The sequence below is a fragment of the Sciurus vulgaris genome (genome assembly GCF_902686455.1).
Source record: "Sciurus vulgaris genome assembly, chromosome: X".
In the NCBI taxonomy this organism is placed as follows: domain Eukaryota; kingdom Metazoa; phylum Chordata; class Mammalia; order Rodentia; family Sciuridae; genus Sciurus; species Sciurus vulgaris.
This window is the reverse complement of record NC_136471.1, coordinates 107,008,129-107,021,973: the sequence shown is the minus strand read 5'-3', so window position 1 is coordinate 107,021,973 and position 13,845 is coordinate 107,008,129. Positions and strand designations below refer to the sequence as shown.

The window sequence follows — 13,845 nt, the reverse complement described above, 5'->3', positions numbered from 1 at the left end:
AGTGCTTTGCTCAAACTTTAAACTCCTCATGTCCACAGGAAATGAAATACACTGTTAGGAATCTGGAATGTCCCCAAAGGCTCATGTGTTGAAGCTTTGGTTCCCAATGCTGCAATGTTCAGAAGTGGGGCTTTTGGGAAGTGACTGGATCATAAGTGACTATCCACATCAACAGATTAATCTATTAATGGATTTATAGATGAATGGACAATAGGAAGGCGGAACCTAAGGGAGTGTGTCTTTGAGGGTGTTCCTTTTGGGACTATACCTTATCCCTTGCCCCATCTTTTCATTTTGCTTCCTGGCAAATGAGTTAAGCAGATTCGCTTTACCATTACCATGTCCTTCCTTCCATGACCTACAGTCTCATCACAGGTACAGAAACAATGGTACCAACTGACCATGGACTGAAACCTCTGAAACTGTGAACCAAAATAAATCTTTCCTTCTAAAAAGAAAAAAAATTCTTTTAGTTGTCAATGAGTCTTTATTTTGTCTCTATGTGGTGCTGAAATCAAACCCAGAGCTTCACACATGCTAGGCAAGCACTCTGCCACAGTCACAGCCCAAGTTTTTTTTTTTTTCTTCAGGCATTTTTTCATAGTGATAGAAAGATAACCAACATGACTAGAGAGGTAATAAAATGCATCACTGAGGGAAAGGACATACAGATTACATAGGATGAAATGGCTAATGTTGTCTGAGTATAAAAACTTTCAAAGGCTTATCTGAAGAATTGGGAATGTCAATAACCATATTAGATTCAATGTTTAAACTCAATCTGTCATTCAACCTTTCATGCAGCTTACCATTTTTATTAGTCTGTATTTTATACTTAATTTTTTGGCTTTTATTAGTGCTTTATAGTTATACACAAGAGTTGAACTAATTTTGACAAAATCTTACATGTGTGAAATTTAATTTACTCCGTTCCAGTGCCTGGTACTCTTCATTTCCTTCTCTACCCCCAACCCCATTCCCTTTTCTCTTCACTACTGGTCTTCCTTTCACTCATTTATTTATATATTTTAATTGGTGCTTTATAGATAAACATAAAGGTGAAATAAACTTGGGTATATTCATAAATGTACATAGCAAAATTTTGTCAAATTCATTCCACATTTCCTCCCCTTTCTGTTCCCTCTTTCCTTCCTCTCAATGTCCTGCTTCCATCCACTGATCTTCCCTATTTGTTTATGGTATCTAACCTCAACCACAGACATACTTTATTTTTCTCCTTGCTGCAGCTTCCATATCAATGTTTATAACAGCCCAATTGGCAATAGCCAAATTATGAAAACAGTCCAGGTGCTCATCAGTGGATGAATGGATAAAGAAAATGTGGCCTATGTACATAAAAGAGTTTTATTCAGCCATAAAGAAGAATGAAACTGTGGTATTTTCTGGTAAGTGGGTGGAACTGAAGAACATCATGCTAAGTGAAATAAGCCGGACTCAGCAAGACAAGTGTTGAATGTTCTCTTTCATATTAGTCTGTTTTTATCCATTCACATGACACTATAATCCCTCACTGTTTACAAACTCTTCTAAATATATTTACTGATTTTCCTTCATTTTATTTCTGCCTCAGGCATTGATGAAGTTTTAATTATTAGTGTAACCAATATACAACAATCATCTATTCCTTAGCTTCACCTGTATAACTTCAGACGTGGCTAGAAAAAATACTACACAGGTGCAACTCTACTTTTTTTTTAATCTATTCCCACCTTTGGAGACTCATTTGCCTGGATATTACCATGTAAATATCCTGTTGCCATATCAAACTCACTACAAAACATATTTTTAGTATACCACTTTCTCTCTACAGCTGTGCTCCTGTTGAATCACCTTTCTTTAATGCCCTTCTATGTTCTTGCTACTCATAAAAAAATCAACTCACTCACTCATTCTCAAGGAAAGCTTTCATGGCTTTTTAAACGCTTCATCATCTCATATTCCTTTGAAATTCTAGTAAAAATAGATGACATTTAACAACATTCAAATAAAGTTTGACAATTTAAGAAAGGAAACAATAGCATTTAGTTCTCTGGCTTCTGGTTTAGATTGTTAATATCTCCTATAGTGAAGTAAGAATAGCATATTATAACATTCAAACAATAATGACACTCACTTACATTTTATTGCCTAGTAACCAAAAATTTGTGTAGAGTAACGGAAAAAAAGTATAAAAGGTGTCTTGCTTTCCTTATGGAACTCTAGACAGTCTTAATGTAAAGTATTATAAATTGTTGGATTTTAATGAAAGAGAACTCCAGAAAATAAGCTACAGTAAATCAAGATAATAAAATATATTTCTTATAGATATGCAGAATGCATATTTGCTTAGGCATTATTCAGAAGCATAGTGGATGTGGGGTTGCCCTGTCAAGTATCCATTTCATTTAAAAGTGAATAATGGACTTCGAGTTTCAGGTTGACATCTAAAAAGCTTGGAAGTCATCCTTTCTATCCTTACAAGAAGAATATTTAAGCTGAAAATCAATGATTTTTAGACCCATAAGAGAATTGAAATCACAAGGTAAATTGCCACCCTGAAATCTGGAGAGAATGTCAAATATAACCTAGATGAACTTACTTGGAGTAGAAAGCACTGGAGTCATAAACTAGTAGGAAAGCTTATATAGAAATTTTGACAAATGACTGGAGGCTAAGTGTGGATTAGTTTAAGAGAAAGAAACTAGTAGCATTCCAGGCTTAGGAGTGCCCCACACTTTTATCTGCTTTACTTCCAGCAACCTCACAGCTTTCTCCAGATTAAGGCCCAATAAATAATCTCCAGATGCTTGTGAAGAGGAAGAGGGGAAATAACCGTATTGAAATGTTCTCAGGGTATTCTTCACAATAAACACCTTCTAATCAAGAGAAACTCCTTTATTAGAGTCTTACATAATCAGGGTAAGGAATTCTATTAACCAACTCCAGCATCCAGTATCTTTCTGGTCACTCCAAAGGGGAGAAAAAATAGAAAAAATACAACTGAAATAGATAAATCAAGCATGGGATCCAGACTTAGATATGGTGTACAGTTTGGAATTATCATCTGGGAATTTAAAATAACTATGATATGTGAAGGACTCTGATATTAAAAGTAGATAACATTAAGGAATCAATGGATAATATAAATAAAATTCTAAGGAAGAATCACTAGGAAATGCTAGAAATCAGAAAGACTCTAACAAATAAAAAATATCTTTGATGGGTTCATCAGTATACTGCACAGATCTGAGGACAGAATTTGTGAACTTAAAGGTACATCAATAGAAGCTGTTAGTCAACTTTTTGTTGTTGTGACCAAAGTACCCAACAAGAACAACTTGGAGGAAGAAAAGTTTATTTGGACTCAGAATTTCAGAGGTGTAGTCCATGGTCAACAGATTCCATACATCTGGGCCCAAGATGAGGCAAGACATGGCAGAAGGGCATGGTGGAGGAAAGCTTCAGTTCATAACAGTCAGGAAGCAGAGAGAGAGAGAGAGAGAGAGAGCTTGAGTGCAAGGAGCCAGGGACAATATAATCCGCAAGGACATGCCCTCAGTGACGTACTTCCTCTAGTCATACCCTACCTACCTACAGATACCACTCATTGATCCATTCAAATTATTAATCTATTGAATGGATTAATCTACTAGTTAGGTTACAGCTCTCATGACTATTCCTGCATTGTCTCTCACACAAGCTTTTGGGGGATACCTCATATCCAAACCATAATAGAAACTTAACAGATTGAAATGTAAAAAGAAAAATAAAAGAAGAAAAGGAATGGACTAAGCAAAAATTATAAGATAGAGAAAAGATATTAAATTTGCAATAATAGGAATATCAGAGAAAAAGAAAGCAACAAAAGATATTTGAAATAATAATAGTTGAAAATATTTCAAATTAATGGCAGACACCAAACCACAAATCCAGAAATCTTGTAGAACACCAAGCAACATGAATAACAAAAAGCTTACACTAAGCATATCATATACTGCAAAAAATTGAAGACAGAGTAAAAAAATCTTGAAAGAAGTCAGAGGGAAAAGAAAAACAAAAAACAAAAAACCGAACTGCTGGGCACGATGGTGCATGCCTGTGATCCCAGTGGCTCAGGAGGCTGAGGAAGGAGTATCACAAGTTCAAAGTCAGCTTCAGCAACTTAGCAAAGGCTCAAAGCAACTTATTGAGACGCTGTCTCAAAATAAAAAAGGGGGCTGGGGATGTGATTTAATCCCATGAGTTGAATCCCTGGAACCAAAAAAGAAAAAAAAAAAAAAAAAAAAGACAAGTAAAAAAAATGCTAGTAGTAGTCAATATGCCTCAGTTTAGATCTTTTTCAATTTAATTTTTAGTCTACAATAAAAAGAATCTGTGCTCCATGGAAAAACCCCTGATCTAGGACTGGGGCAGGAAGTAAACAAGATAAACCTCTTGTGTAACCCATTCCTTTTCATGGTATATACTCAAAGAAGATGAAATTGCCACCTTGTAAAGATTTCTGTACTCTCATATCCACTGCAGCATAATTCATAATAGCTAAGATATGGAAACAATCTAACTGTCCATTGACAGATAAATGGATAAAGAAAAAATAAACATTCACAACAGAATATTATTTAGCCTTAAAAAAGAAAAAGGATAGCCTACCATTTCCCACAACAAGAATGAACCTGGCAAATATTATGGTAAGTGAAATTAAACAGATACAGAAAGAAAACATTGCATAATCTCACTTATATGTGGAATAGTAAAGATTTTTTTGGCAGGGGGAGTACAGGGAATTGAACCTAGGGATGCTTAACCACTGAATCACATCCCCAGCCCTTTTTGTTTTTAATTTTGAGACAGGGTCTGGCTAAGTTGCTGAGGCTGGCTTTGAGTTTGTGATCCTCCTGGAATATTAAGATGTTAAATACTTAGAGATAAAGAATGAAACAATTGTTGCCAAGTGGGGACAGGGAGGAAAAGATGAATGTAAGTCAAAGAATACAAAGTATGTAGAATGAAAAAGTCGAGAGATACAAAGTACAACATGAGGACTAAAGTTAATTCAATTGTATTGAATAAGGGATTTTGGTTAAATAAGCAGATTTTAGCTGCTGTTTTCAATAAAAGTAGCTTTATAAAATGATAGATATGTTCATCTGCTTCAGTATAGTTACCATTTTATTATCTATATGTGTCCCAAACAACATCATGTTGTAAGCCTCAAATATACATAATGAAATTTATTTTTAAAAAATCCAGAAGTCTGAAACGTATTTTAATACCAGAAAGTAAGAAAGAAAAAAAAAAAAGTATTTTAAACTTCCTCTTCTCACCCCTTGGAGTTAAATAGGCATTTCTTTTTACTTTATTTATTTATTTAATTTTTATGTGGTGCTGAGGATGGAACTCAGTGCCTCTCACATGCTAGGCAAGTGCTCTACCACTGAGCCACAACCCCAGTCCAGAAGAAATGTTTTAAAAAAATAATCCATAGGCATATAATGGACATCATATCAATGGGGCACATAAGCCAACTGAAAGAGTTTTCAAAGGACAAAGTTAGAAGTTTTGAGCAATAAAATAAATTAAGTAGTATTGGATTATAGTATAAAACAAAACAAATATTCATGAATTCATACTTAAATAAATCATTGAATAAATATATAAAAGTGAAAAGTAAACAAATTGTGCTGAGCAGTTCCAAACAATTTATGCAGATACTGCACATTAGAAGTGGAAAAACTACTTCTTAGGTATGGGGTGGGCATAGTGATGTCCTTTCAAAGAGGACACTAGGGAAAGAGATATAAAAAATAACTTCACAGTTATTAATAACCTTGGACAAGTAATCAAGGTCAACGTTAACTATCATAAATAATGTTGATTGTATGTATCTTTGATATGATGCAGTATAAATAATATTTACCTTTGTTGTCTTCCTCCCAAGAAGCCATGCCGTCAGTGTAATCCTGAGAAAAGCATTAGAAAAATTCCTCTAGTAGCATCCTTTAATATACTTGAACATTATTCCTGAAAACTATAAAAGTCCTCCAAGATAAGGAAATCTGAGAAACTTTCACAGATACAAGAAGCCAGGACAAGTTAATGCAATGGGTATGCTGGATGAGGTCATGGAACAGAAAATAGATATCAAATATAAATTAAAGAAATCATAATAAACTATGGACTTTAATCAATAATAGTATATTAATATTTGTTCATTAATTATAACAAATGTATATATACTAATGTAAAATGTGTATGAGGGGAAACTGGGTTGGGTAAGGGGAACTGTTTGTAACCTTTGCAATTTTTCTGCAAATTGAAAACTATATTAAAAGTGAAGTCCAGGGCTGGGGATATAGCTCAATTGGTAGAGTGCTTGCCTTGCATGCACAAGGCCTTGGGTTCAATCCCCAGCACCACAAAAAAAAAAAAAAAAAAAAAAAAAAAAAGAATTAAAAAAAAGAAGTCCATTAATAAAATGTTCGTAAAGTTTGACAATTTAAAAAAGTAGTATAGGTTCTGTAAAAGTTTTAGGGGAAATTAAATTGATTGTTTTAGGAATCATTATTAAAAATTTTCTGCAAATCATAAAGCTGTAATCAAGGTGTTGAGCTTAGCCACTAGGCACATGGTAATTTTTCATTGTGGTTGCCCAGTTCTGTGATGCATTCTGACATTTTGTAAGCTGCTCTGACTAGTAATATATAGATTAATTTAATGTGCATTTTTTAATAAATGTATTTTTATAAAAAAGATCTACCACACATGTATGCCCATATAAATACATTATTTAATATTGCTCTTTATCTTCATAGAAATGATTCCTTACCTATGGTTTGATGTTTTTACTCATCATTACTCAACTTTATGCTTTGAAAATTATTCCACACAGATGTGTTATAAGATATTTAATATTTAGTTTGGCAATAGCAACTCACACAATCATATTTATTAGTAAAAAAATTTATGATAAATATTTTCTTCCTAATATACCAAATAAATGTACATGTGTATGTGTATGTTTAAGTTAAGATGAAAATTTATACAGTTAATACAACATACTAAAGGAAAATTACCCAAATCTTCAACATCAAACATTTAGGATACAACTGATATTGACATTTTCCCAGTACTTTATATATATTCTTCTTTTTTGATTGGTGAATGCTAATTATACAGAATGGTGGGTTTTATTTTGGCATATTTATATGTACATTAAAATGTAATTAGATCAATTTTGTTTCTGAAGGTACTCTTCTCCATCTGTCTTCTCCTAGGGATCATTAGGTTATCCTCTTTTAATAGGTAATAAGACTGCACCTACAATGTACAGATACCCAATGACAGATTAATTAAGTACTAGTTTTGTAACATGAGCTGTTAGTCCTAGGTGTGAGCATTACTCTGACTTGAAACTAAATAAATATGAAGCCAATTCCAAATTCTGGATGTCTGTTTCCTATTAAATCTGATTATAATACAAAACAGTCTCGAGGAAATTATTTTAAAATATTCAGCTAAATGGTAATCATTTAAATAGCTTACTTGAAATAATTAAGAGAACTAATAAATTATAATAATTTTCAGTAGACATTGATAATGAATGATCATCTATAGTCTTCCTAAAGTAATTTTATGCTCAATTCAGATTTTCCTTTTTTAAAATTTTTTTTTTTAAAAATAATACTTATATGTTGTAATATCCTAACATCCACCTAGGATTTTTCTGTAAAAGATTCTTTGTGTAAGACATTAAAATTGTGTATTTTAATGTACAATGAGCACACATGACTGCCCTGTCTTGGAACTGTTTAATACTAGAGTATCAAAGCTCAGCATTCTTTATCTAGAATTTTATCATTTATACTGCTCTATACAGAATATCTACTAATTTTTAAATTGAAGTTAATATCACTCTGGAAATAATGTTAAAATTGTCCTTGAACTCTCAATACCAGTTTACCAAAAAACATCCTTGCACACAATATTTTCTTCATTTTCACTTGATAGTGATAGATATACACTCCTAGAAGTTATGTTTTTGAGTGTGATCTTCCTGGAGCATGACCTTAAAGTAAAAGTGTGCCATGACTTCAAGAAAAAAAGAGCCCTCAGCCAAATAAATGGATCAAAGCAAATACTCAATAAATGACAGTTTATTCATATATTGTTTAGAAATATCTTTGATGTGAAGGTATTCTCAGCTGTGTTATTCATGGATAAGAGAGATGTCTCACAGAAGGAAATCCCACATTTGGAAATATAAATATCAGAGTAGCTGTTAAATTCAGGAGTAAAAATCAGAGTGTTTTTTTCTGTTTACATGTGATTCAAGGCTTGTCCCACATATATAAGCAAAGATCCTTATAAATATATACTAAGCAGAACAACTTCAGTTATCTGAATGTCATAATCTTTAAAAAAAAAAAACTTACAGTAAGTCCATGAAACAGGAAACATTCCACCTCACTATACATGTTTAAACCCAGGACCCAATTTCACTCTTTTATTGAGCCCCTATGAACAATGAATTTTGTTTTAGCTTGTGATTCATTGTCACAAAATTATTTAATGTTTTCTGTACTAGCACATTTTCAAAATAGAATAAGAAGATGATAGGATAGGATAGAATAGGATAGGATAGAATATCAGACTGTATTAATGTAGGACAGAAGAGGCTGGACACCTGAGGAATTTTCAGGAAGGTTTATTGGCTGCAGGGTTCAAAGGGGCTATCGCCTAAATATTTCTCTGGAAATTCTTTGAACTTTATACCCAATGGGAGGAGGGGTTTGAAGGTTTACATGACAAGTACTTTTTGTCCCATTTTTTAAAGACTAATCAGAAATTTTACAGTAACATCATCAAGACTACAGCCAAATTTAGCTTTTGCAAAACTAAGAAACTTAGTCCTCACAAAAAAATAGGAAGTCCTATCCCACATTGAGTTTTTTGAAGAAATTTTTGCTGATATTCTGCTATATAGTTTCCTAACAGGAAGAGGAACTTATGTTACAAATGTAGTGGAGGTTTCTGTTTAATTATGGTAAGGGTCTTCTGGGTGGGGGCTCTCTGGTCTGCTTCAGGATCACATACAATAATGGAATTATCTCATAATATTTTCATTTGTTTTATGATGCATGTGTGTATGCATAAAACCTTATGTTTGAAGAAAGTGAATGTGTATTGGTCTTTGGACAAATATGTAAAAAATTTTAGTGATAGTTGTGTCTGAACTTTTAGTTATTGAAATATGCAAAAACGTTTTTTACTTCACATCTCTTTACTCTGCTTTTATTTCTATAATAAGTATGAATTAATTTTATACTTTTAAAAAATGATATTACCCAATGATCAAGTAAGATTTGATTGAGAAATACAAGAATGATTATAAATATTGGGGAAATTATTAACACAATTATAGCAAAAGATGTGAGGAATACAAAAAACATCATAGACTGGGAAAAACATCTGGATGCAATTAAAATCCTGTTTTTAAAATAATCTTATTAATTTTGGTCAATGGACACAAAATTCCAATTAGATAAAAGGAATAAGATCAAAAGATCTATTGTATAGCATGATGACTATAGTTAATAGCAATACATTGAATTCTTAAAAATGCTGATAGTAAATGTTAAGTGCTATTACCAAAAAATGTTAACTATGTGCAGTAATGCACTTGTAATTAACTAGATTTAATCATTCCACAATCTATATGTATTTAAAACGTCATGTTGTACATGGTAAATATATGCAATTTTCTTTTTTCCATTAAAAAAATGTTTAAAATCCTGAGCAATGAAAGATTTAAAAAATACCAAATAACCTATCTGAAAAAGGAATTAACCCTGAATTGTAATTCCCCTTTTGTTAAAGCTTGTATTCACATTCAAAGTATTTTCTTGCAAGAGTTCTTTATGAGGTAGTGGTAGATATTCAGTCTGCTGATAAGCTGATTTCTATGCATCACCATGTGATGAAAGAAAAAACTGGAAATTTGGCTGCATGGCTTTTCCTACTTCTGATTAGCATTTAACTCAGTTTAATATTTTTTGCATCTAACTGTCAGCTTATAAATCTACTACATGTGTTGTATATGCAGACATGGAAAGGAAAGTGCATGGAGACAGATGCTGAATATTATTTAAAGATCAAGAAATTTATCACAGCAACAGGCCATTAATTATATGAACATTTCCCTAATTTGGAATCAGTAATCTCTACTCCCATTGCTCAGAACAATGAAGGAATCATTCTTAAATGTAGAAGTAAATATATATGAATTCGACAGTAGTAGCCTATGTAATTATCCCATAGTTCAAGGTAATGTTACTTTTCATTGTGGGAAGTAAGATATTCTCCATACTTCTCTTGATTAGAGGCTACATATGATGATAATAAACCTATGGCTCAAGATTATTGTTTCATCCCTTCCTCTGTGACAGCGTTATTACTACAGACTTGCATTCATTCACTATAATCCTACTTTGGAAGGCTAGCTTTTTGTAAAAGATGAAGACTTTCCAGAAAATTAAAAAAAAAAAAAGAAAAATGGAAGAAGAAAACTAAAAGAAAGTCACAAATTCAAAATTCTTAGGAGGCTATGGAGATAGAAATGGATACAAGAGTGAGATATTATATGCCTTAAAAAGAAAAGGCTCAACAGATTAAAAAATAGTTTGAACTGTTTGAATAATTCTAATACAGAACTTCTAAAAAATAAAAATGGCACAAACAAGTGTCTGTAAATGTCAGTGAATACCACAGAATCTCTCACTGGAGTTGAGAGGCTGGTAATTCTCTATGAAGACATAAAGAACAGATGCATGCAGAAAATAAATATGTGCATATGTGCATACATAAATATATCACATGTAAAAAATAAATGAGATATGAAGCTATGAAAAGTCATAGAACAAAATTAAATGCATATTATTAAATAAAATAAGCCAATTTGAAAAGGCTACTTATATATGATTCTAACTCTGACATTCTAGAAAATCATAGAGCTGATGTGTGTTAGTGAATGTGAGTACCGGGAAGCATCGGCCGCCATTTCAGGGAGCTTGCCGACGCTGTCGCAGGGGTGGATCCTGTGCTGCCGAGCCGCCGTCCTGCTCCTACGTACGGGCTCTTCTAATCCCATTGTTTCTTTTAGATTCGCTGGGGCCTAGTCGCCCTCGGAGCCCGATATACGGGCTGGGCGGTACCGCGGCCTGGGCCTAGGGGCTTAACAGTAGCAACAGCGGCAGCGGCGGCGGCGGCAGCAGCAGCAGTAGTAGTAGCAGCGCAGCGGACTCGGGACAAGTACTACAGGCGCCCCAAAGCCCGCGTAGGCGTTTAGAGAAAATGGCAGACGATATTGATATTGAAGCAATGCTTGAGGCTCCTTACAAGAAGACTTGCCTAACGATATCTCATCTCTACTCCCACGAATTCACCTTTGATTCCAGTGTGAACTGTCAATCATAAGGATGAGAACAAGTTGAGCAGTGCTAACGGCCATGAAGAACGTAGCAAAAAACAAAGTTTCTGCCTCCTTGGAAAGCTCTACATCTCCTTGTGATTGGAGTGTGGGTTTCAAGATTCCAGAAGGAGAAGCAAGAGCAGAAGTCGCAGTCATGAACGAAAACGAAGCAAAAGTAAGGAACGAAAGCGAAGTAGAGATAGAGAAAGGAAAAAGAGCAAAAGTCGGGAACGGAAGCGAAGTAGAAGCAAAGAAAGGAGACGAAGCCGCTCAAGAAGTCGAGATCGAAGATTCCGAGGACGCTACAGAAGTCCCTACTCCGGACCAAAATTTAACAGTGCCATCCGAGGAAAGATTGGGTTGCCTCATAGCATCAAATTAAGCAGACGACGTTCCCGAAGAAAAAGTCCATTCAGAAAAGACAAGAGCCCTGTGAGGGAACCTATTGATAATCTAACTCCTGAAGAAAGAGATGCAAGAACAGTTTTCTGCATGCAGTTGGCAGCAAGAATTCAACCAAGAGATTTGGAAGAGTTTTTCTCCACAGTAGGAAAGGTTCGAGATGTGAGGATGATCTCTGATAGAAATTCAAGACGTTCCAAAGGAATTGCTTATGTGGAGTTTGTTGACGTTAGCACAGTGCCTCTAGCAATAGGATTAACTGGCCAGCGAGTTTTAGGAGTACCGATCATAGTACAGGCATCACAGGCAGAAAAAAATAGAGCTGCAGCAATGGCAAACAATTTACAAAAGGGAAGTGCAGGACCTATGAGACTTTATGTGGGCTCATTACACTTTAACATAACTGAAGATAAGCTTCGGGGGATTTTTGAGCCTTTTGGAAGAATTGAAAGTATCCAGCTTATGATGGATAGTGAAACAGGTCGTTCTAAGGGTTATGGATTTATTACATTTTCTGACTCAGAATGTGCCAAAAAGGCTTTGGAACAACTTAATGGATATGAACTAGCAGGAAGGCCAATGAAAGTTGGTCATGTTACTGAACGTACTGATGCGTCCAGTGCTAGTTCATTTTTGGACAGTGACGAACTGGAAAGGACTGGAATTGACCTGGGAACTACTGGTCGTCTCCAATTAATGGCAAGACTTGCTGAGGGTACAGGTTTGCAGATTCCACCAGCAGCCCAGCAGGCTTTACAAATGAGTGGCTCTTTGGCATTTGGTGCTGTGGCAGAATTCTCTTTTGTTATAGATTTGCAAACACGACTTTCCCAACAGACTGAAGCTTCAGCTTTAGCTGCAGCTGCCTCTGTTCAACCACTTGCAACACAGTGTTTCCAACTTTCTAACATGTTTAACCCTCAAACAGAAGAAGAAGTTGGATGGGATACAGAGATTAAGGATGATGTGATTGAAGAATGTAATAAACATGGTGGAGTCATCCATATTTATGTTGACAAGAATTCCGCTCAGGGCAATGTGTATGTGAAGTGCCCGTCAATTGCTGCAGCTATTGCTGCCGTCAATGCATTGCATGGCAGGTGGTTTGCTGGTAAAATGATAACAGCAGCCTATGTACCTCTTCCAACTTACCACAACCTCTTCTCTGATTCTATGACAGCAACACAACTACTGGTTCCAAGTAGACGATGAAGGAAGATATAGTCCCTTATGTACATAGCTTTTTTTTTTTTTCTTGAGAATTCATCTTGAGTTATCTTTTATTTAGATAAAAATAAAGAGGCAAGGGTCTACTGTCATTTGTATACAATTCCTGTTACCTTGAAAAAATAAAAATGTTAACAGGGAAAAAAAAAAAAAAAGAAAATCATAGAGCTATTAAATGGATCAGTGGTAGCCAGGGTTTGGGGAATATCACAGATGAACAGACAAATCACAGAGTAAAGGCAAGACATTACTTGTATTAGTGATAATATATATTACTATGCATTTCTCTAAACCCTTAAAATGTACAACATAAACAATGAACCCTAATGTAAGGTACAACTTTGGTCAATATTGATAGAGCAATGTTGGTTCATGACTATACACTTGTGTGAATGCTGATAGTAGAAGAATCTAAGTAGGTAAAAAGGAGATATATGAGAACTTCTTGTAGATTATTCACGATTTTGTTGTGAATCTATAATTTCTACTAATAAGTTTTTTTTAAAAAATCGATTTATTAAACAAGAAAAAGTATTTCTCTATGAAATAAAGACTACCCATTCCAAAATAGTAGGAAAAACCTGTGTAATGGTAAACACAAGAGGGTTTCCCATTGAAACCAACGATAGGTCCAGTTTTTACCACCATTTATAAAGATGGCTGTGTATGTTAGTTCCAGTGTTGTTATAGTTTGAATGTGCCCCTGAGTTCATGTGTTAGAACATTAATCCCTCTGCCCTCTTGAATGA

General features: G+C 34.4%; 1 long non-coding RNA gene and 1 pseudogene across 2 annotated transcripts in view; one reads left to right on the top strand and one right to left on the bottom strand.

Annotated features, from left to right (window-relative positions):
• The window catches only part of LOC306650734, a 1,184,502-nt gene that overhangs the window by 218,751 nt on the left and 951,906 nt on the right, over nt 1–13,845 (bottom strand). The gene's annotated exons all lie outside the window — the stretch shown is intronic.
• On the top strand, nt 11,034–13,200 carry LOC306650696 (RNA-binding protein 39-like; annotated as a pseudogene). The gene is made up of 2 exons (XR_013766788.1): nt 11,034–11,124; nt 11,337–13,200. The product of XR_013766788.1 is annotated as an RNA-binding protein 39-like (transcript).